We start from the raw sequence: 7277 nt of genomic DNA, 5'->3' as shown, positions 1-7277 counted from the left end.
AGCCGTATTGTGGGGGGGAGGGTATTTGAGCCGTATTGTGGGGGGGAGGGTATTTGGGCCGTATTGTGGGGGGGAGGGTATTTGGGCCGTATTGTGGGGGGGGAGGGTATTTGGGCCGTATTGTGGGGGGGAGGGTATTTGAGCCGTATTGTGGGGGGGGGAGGGTATTTGAGCCGTATTGTGGGGGGGGGGAGGGTATTTGAGCCGTATTGTGGGGGGGGGGAGGGTATTTGGGCCGTATTGTGGGGGGGGAGGGTATTTGGGCCGTATTGTGGGGGGGGAGGGTATTTGGGCCGTATTGTGGGGGGGGGAGGGTATTTGGGCCGTATTGTGGGGGGGGGGAGGGTATTTGGGCCGTATTGTTGGGGGGAGGGTATTTGGGCCGTATTGTTGGGGGGGGGAGGGTATTTGGGCCGTATTGTTGGGGGGGAGGGTATTTGGGCCGTATTGTTGGGGGGGGAGGGTATTTGGGCCGTATTGTTGGGGGGGAGGGTATTTGGGCCGTATTGTTGGGGGAGGTATTTGGGCCGTATTGTTGGGGGAGGGGGTATTTGGGCCGTATTGTTGGGGGGGGAGGGTATTTGGGCCGTATTGTTGGGGGGGAGGGTATTTGGGCCGTATTGTTGGGGGGGGGAGGGTATTTGGGCCGTATTGTTGGGGGGGGGAGGGTATTTGGGCCGTATTGTTTGGGGGGAGGGTATTTGGGCAGTATTGTTGGGAGGGGAGGGTATTTGGGCCGTATTGTTGGGGGGGGGGAGGGTATTTGGGCTGTATTGTAGGGGGGGGGAGGGTATTTGGGCCGTATTGTAGGGGGGGGGAGGGTATTTGGGCCGTATTGTAGGGGGGGAGGGTATTTGGGCCGTATTGTTGGGGGGAGGGTATTTGGGCCGTATTGTTGGGGGGGCGGAGGGTATATGGGCCGTATTGTTGGGGGGGGAGGGAATTTGGGCCGTATTGTGGGGGGGATATTTGGGCTGCATTGTAGGGGGGGGAGGGTATTTGGGCCATATTGTTGGGGTGGGGTATTTGGACCGTATTGGTGGGGGGGGGGGTTATTTGGCCCGTATTGTTGGGGGGGGGGTTATTTGACCCATATTGTTGGGGGGGGGGTTATTTGGCCCGTATTGTTGGGGGGGGGGTTATCTGGCCCGTATTGTTGGGGGGGGGTTATTTGGCCCGTATTGTTGGGGGGAGGGTATTTGGGCCGTATTGTTTGGGGGGGGGGGGAGGGTATTTGGGCCGTATTGTTTGGGGTGGGGGGAGGGTATTTGGGCCGTATTGTCGGGGGGAAGGGTATTTGGGCCATATTGTTGGGGGGGGGGGGGGAGAGGATATCTTGGCCGTATTGTTGGGGGAGGGTATTTGGGCCATATTGTTGGGGGGGGGGTTATCTGGGCCGTATTGTTGGGGGTTATCTGGGCCGTATTGTTGGGGGGGGGAGGCTATCTTGGCCGTATTGTTGGGGGGGGGGAGGGTATTTGGGCCGTATTTGTTGGGGGTGAGGGAGGGTTTTAGCCGTGTTGGGGTGAAGCTTAACCAATGTTCAGTGTTCATCATTAAATATAAATTGTGTATTGCATTGAACATTGAAGACACGACCATTGCCTCCCGGTACACGAACCCTTCAACCTTAACGTTTTGTTTTGCAGGTTGCGCACTCCAGCAATGAGCCAGAGATGTCGGCCGCATCCTTGGCGTCCTTTGTGTATGCTCGGCTGTCTTCCCCGGACGCAGACATGACAGGGAGACCTCGGCACTCCTTGTCAACTCCGAGGCTCACCGCTGTCTGGAGGACCAAGTCGATTCCCTACAACATTCCGGCCCACACCACATCTCCCTTCAAGGAGGACGGCTCGCTGTTACGGCTCCTGCGGGCCAAGTCCATGCCGTCTCTTGTACTGGAGGAGCAACTAGCCGCGCGAACTCGATTCGATCAGTCGCCAGACACTACATTTGATAAATCCCCGTCGAGGAGGAGCAGCAGCTCTCCCTCGCCGCCTCCATCGGGTGGAAGGAGGTTGTTCAGACAAAGGTTGAGTCAAGATTTGAGGGAAGGAACAGATTTTACAAGTGCTTTTGTCAGCACACCAATGAATAGCCCGCGGGATCAGTCGCCAGCAGAGCAGCGGAAGCTCACGCGGTCCGCCTCTGATGGCCACATCTGGGCAAGACGTAAAAAGCATCTGCGAGATGTGAGAAATGAGTTTCCAGTCGGTACCCTGCCATCAGTCAAGACTCTGAAGAACAAGTTTGACGGTAGTCTTGAAGGAGTACATTTGACGACAGATTCGGGACAGTCAGACACACATGAGCGTCATCTTGACGCTAAGGGAACTCGCTACGTTACGAACAGGAAGTCCAGCCGCCATGAGAGTTTAGAAAGATGGGTCGGAGAAGAAGTTGTAGAGTCTCACGAGGAATTATCAGATCCTCTTGGGAAGACATTCAAGAAACTTTTACAGCGATTTGAAACTTCTCCTCCGTCTGACTCGAACTACAATGAACGCAAAAGAAGCCCAATGAACACTCGCCAGACAGATGGTACGGAGAAACCCCCGACATTCAGCCCAGAAAGCTCGTCTTCTCCGCGACGAGTCAGGGAAATGGTAGGAAGTCAGTCCGAGAGGAAGCCCAGACTTAAGACCAAGAGCAGAGACTTGGTCACTCGTGTTCGAGCGAGGAGTGAACCGGATCCTTCTGCTATAAAGCGTCTCAGCACCGAGACAGTCCCAGTGTCGGTGAAGAAGCTCAAGATGCAGTTTGAGATGCAAAGTGCTCAACAGGAAAGTAGACCGTGGCAGAGACAGGCAACAGCAGAGCCAGCTCTCAAGACAGCTAGAGCTCCTGTGGTGTCTTACCAACAAAATGCCGCTAGAGAAACCGGAAACAGAGACTCCTATCATCTTAAATCTGAGCTCCAGGAACTTAAAGAACGTGAGACAAGGACCGTGAAAGCTAGTCCAGAGGTGACAATAGACTCCAAAACTACACCTTCCGTTAGGAAACTAAAGATGCAATTCGAAGAGGCATTATTGGCTCAGTTTAACAATAGGACCATTGAGAGAGAAGATACCAGCAAGCCTCGCATGGCCATTAAAGCGGGGCTCAGGTCACCCTTCGAGGGTAACTCCCACAGTCACGAATCAGAGATTACGAAGATCGAGGAAGTGGTGGCGGGTGGGAGTTTTGCCGCCTCACAAATGTTTTCCACTACTTCAGTAAGGAACCTTCTTCGCCAGTTCGAGACCAGTAGCCCTGAGGAAACCAACGACGAAGTACCGAAGTTTTCCTTCGAGCGCAAAGGTTCTATAGACCACAGATTCCCGATTGAAACCAAAAATATAACGGAAAGGATTCGCAAACCAAAATACAAATCGAGAAACGATAGACGACCAAAGCTTGAGGCAGATACTCAGATTGATAAAAGCAGCTCTTCCGAGAACGAAGAGGACACAGGCCGTGACAGAGACACAGTCCGTGACAAAGCTCCCAGGGCCAACGAGAGCTTCACGGCCTATGCCGGTGATGATGAAATGACGACAGAATTAAAGATACATAGAATAATAGATGAAGCTGTGAAGGAAAGTAATTGGGAGATCGATGAACATTGGGAAACGGAACAGAAAGGGAAAATAAATGACACCATAGAACAATCTCTGATAATTGGTAAGGAAAATATTGGTACAGAAATCCAAAAGAAACTAGAGAACACTGAAGACGGCGAAAAGGATTGGCGGAGAATAAGTGAAGAGCAAAAAGAGGAAGACCAACGAAGTGAACAAGAACGAACTAAGAGAGAGAGATTGGAATATTACCCAGTTGAGACGAAACCAACTGAAAATAAACAGGAACTCGTAACTTACAGAGAAATGGATGAATGTAAAATAGCCCCAAACAGAGAAAAGCCAGAAGAGGAAAAGCCACAGCAGAACCCCGAGATAAGGATAGATAACGTAGAACAAAGTAAAGAGACAACGCAAAAACGAGACGATAAGACTGAAACAAGCGGTGAAGGCATCAGAGACTGGCAAGATTGTTACGTGAAGGAGGGCTGGCGTACACACGAGGCCGACACGTCCGGCGACACGTCCCCGGAGAAGGTAGGTGAACTCGTAGATAAATTTGCCACCATCCAAGAAACGGAGATTTCCGTCCCACTGGAGAACTCTGAAAAAGACCCCGCCGATTACAAAGTTGGCAGACTCATCGATAAATTTACTAATCCTCGAGATATGGACTTCGAGGAGGAACGGCAGGAGAACGGCGTCCAGAATCTGGTAGGCGGAGACGGCCGGAGACGCCTCTCTGATGTCACTGCTCTCGTCAGCAAATTTGCCAAGATCAACATGGGTGACCACGCGTTATCAGATTCGGAGGAAGCCATCGCAAAGGCGAGAGCCATGGCGCCAATTCCCACCATCCCAGCGAAGAGCGTGCCCGGTAAAGTTCGCACACTGAAGGCCGACGAGCTGCGCTTCTTCGAGACGGGCAACACAAACGAACCCTTCGTCAGGAGCCAGAGCCTCAGGACGAAGAAATCTGAGCCTCCACCATTTACTAAACCTCGAAGCGGATCATTACGCTGAAAAGAAAAGCAGAATGGCGACTTTGTCAGAGCCAGAGGGCCACTCTACAGCGGCAAAAGCTCTTCCAGGAAATTGCCGCCAGCTTCGTCCCGATGAACTTCGCTTCTTCGGCATCGAGGCAAACACTATTTACTCCGTGAAAGAAACAAGTATGGACATCAGCAACGAGGAGCAAAATCAAACCATCCAGGAAAATCAAAGCAACGAGTCGCAGGATTTTCGTCTAGATAGCCAGGGTGATCCACGTGGGCTTAGCGGGTTCCCTGGCGAGGATAACAATCAATCCACGAACTTTGAAACCAAAACCGGTTTTGAAACTGACTCTGACTCCGAGGAAAGCATCCTGAGAGGGGGTGACTCTTACGATGCAGAAGACTTACTACTGGTAGATGAACCGCGTAAGTTAGACTTAATAGTTCCGAGTCACGAAAATTCTGAAACCTCTTCCGATTTTGAAGAAGAATTCTCCCATCAAATTCAACAAACTACTGTAAGGAATGTTGGGATGGAAGATGGCTTAGAGCCATTAGAATATGATGGAAGTCTGGAACATTCCCTTGAATTTCCCACTGAAGATGCTGCGATTGCCGAACAAAGCAAGTCTACCCTTAAACTTGCACCAGAGAAAGAAAACAATTGTTCTTCTGCAGCTGAAGAAAACGGCACAAATATTGACGTTAGAGCGAGAGAGGAGACTAAAGTAGAATTCAGTGATACGGAAGAAAATAATTGTATTCAGTTTAATTTAAAAGAAAGACATAGCACGGAAAAACCAAAGTATATAAATGATTCTAGTGAAAGTGATGCCAAGCAAAAGGAGGCACCCAAATTAATTCAATGTACAGACCTGTCCAGTGTATTGTCGCATCTTGACCCATACGCTGTGCACAGAGTCCAGCCCCTTCAAGTCATGGAAAATAGCACAAATATTGATTTTCCTCGGGAAGCCGAAGAAAAATCAATGAAACAGGATAAGCGGAGAGAATTATCGAAGAAGCAAAGAGGGCAATTAATGAAAGCGCTTACACCACGGTAATTAAAGAAAACGTGTGTGTCTTAAGCTTGCAAGAAACACCAGACGACAGTGCTCAAGACAGAACCAGAAGTGGAGATCATACACACCTTCGAGACCAAAGCATTGCAGGTTGCACAGGGCAAGCTGCTCTACCCATCTCTACAGGCCCACTCGCGCAGGGCAATTTGCAATTATTGCTTCCTCCCCCGCCTATGCAGAGCGGCTTCGGACAAGGAGCACTATTTCTGCGTCCTGAATTAAGGAGCAAGTCAATGGAGGCGACGCTACTGCAGTTACAACAGTGGGTCAGGCTGGAGCACGATTACGTTGATCTGGGTCATCAATCACCAGATGGTGACCTTAGGGATAAGGTGGATCATCAATCACCGGAAAGTGACCTTGTGGATAAGGAGGATCATCAACCACCGGAAAGTGACCTTGTGGACAAGGTTGAGCATCAATCACCGCAAAGTGACCTCGTGGTTAAGGTGGAGCATGAATCACCGGAAAGTGACCTTGTGGATAAGGTGGAACATCAATCACCGGAAAGTGACCTCGTGGATAAGGTGGAGCATCAATCACCGGAAAGTGACCTCGGGGATAAGGTGGAACATCAATCACCGGAAAGTGACCTCGTGGATAAGGTGGAGCATCAATCACCGGAAAGTGACCTTGTGGATAAGGAGGATCATCAATCACCGGAAAGTGACCTTGTGGACAAGGTTGAGCATCAATCACCGCAAAGTGACCTCGTGGTTAAGGTGGAGCATGAATCACCGGAAAGTGACCTTGTGGATAAGGTGGAACATCAACCACCGGAAAGTGAAATCGTGGATAAGGTGGAGCATCAATCACCGGAAGGTGACCTCGGGGATAAGGTGAAGAATCAATCACCGGAAAGTGACCTCGTGGTTAAGGTGGATCATCAATCACCGGAAAGTGACCTTGTGGATAAGGTGGAACATCAATCACCGGAAAGTGACCTCGTGGATAAGGTGGAGCATCAATCACCGGAAAGTGACCTCGGGGATAAGGTGGAACATCAATCACCGGAAAGTGACCTCGTGGATAAGGTTGAACATCAATCACCGAAAAGTGACCTCGGGGATAAGGTGGAACATCAATCACCGGAAGGTGACCTCGGGGATAAGGTGGAGCATCAATCACCGGAAGGTGACCTCGGGGATAAGGTGGAGCATCAATCACCGGAAGGTGACCTCGGGGATAAGGTGGAGCATCAATCACCGGAAAGTGACCTCGTGGATAAGGTGGAACATCAATCACCGGAAAGTGACCTTGTGGATAAGGTGGAGCATCAATCACCGGAAGGTGACCTCTGGGACAGGGTGGAGCATCAACCACCGGAAGGTGACCCCTGGGACAGGGTGGAGCATCAACCATCGAAAGGTGACCCCTGGGACAGGGTGGAGCATCAACCACCGAAAGGTGACCCCTGGGACAGGGTGGAGCATCAACCACCGAAAGGTGACCCCTGGGACAGGGTGGAGCATCAACCACCGAAAGGTGACCCCTGGGACAGGGTGGAGCATCAACCACCGAAAGGTGACCCCTGGGACAGGGTGGAGCATCAACCACCGAAAGGTGACCCCTGGGACAGGGTGGAGCATCAACCACCGGAAGGTGACCTCTGGGACAGGGTGGAGCATCAACCACCG

General features: G+C 51.2%; 1 non-coding gene across 1 annotated transcript in view; it reads left to right on the top strand.

The window, feature by feature from the left end:
* LOC123764691 (uncharacterized) overlaps positions 1-5622 on the top strand; it is a 21875-nt gene extending 16253 nt beyond the window's left edge. The window contains exon 2 of the transcript XR_011222315.1: positions 1650-5622. This is a non-coding gene — a transcript (uncharacterized protein). The remainder of the gene's footprint in view (positions 1-1649) is intronic.
* Positions 5623-7277: the final 1655 nt, after the last annotated feature.

Source organism: Procambarus clarkii, chromosome 48 (genome assembly GCF_040958095.1).
Source record: "Procambarus clarkii isolate CNS0578487 chromosome 48, FALCON_Pclarkii_2.0, whole genome shotgun sequence".
Taxonomy (NCBI): Eukaryota; Metazoa; Arthropoda; class Malacostraca; order Decapoda; family Cambaridae; genus Procambarus; species Procambarus clarkii.
Note: the sequence above shows the minus strand (reverse complement) of the source record. Positions and strands in the feature narration are given on the sequence as shown.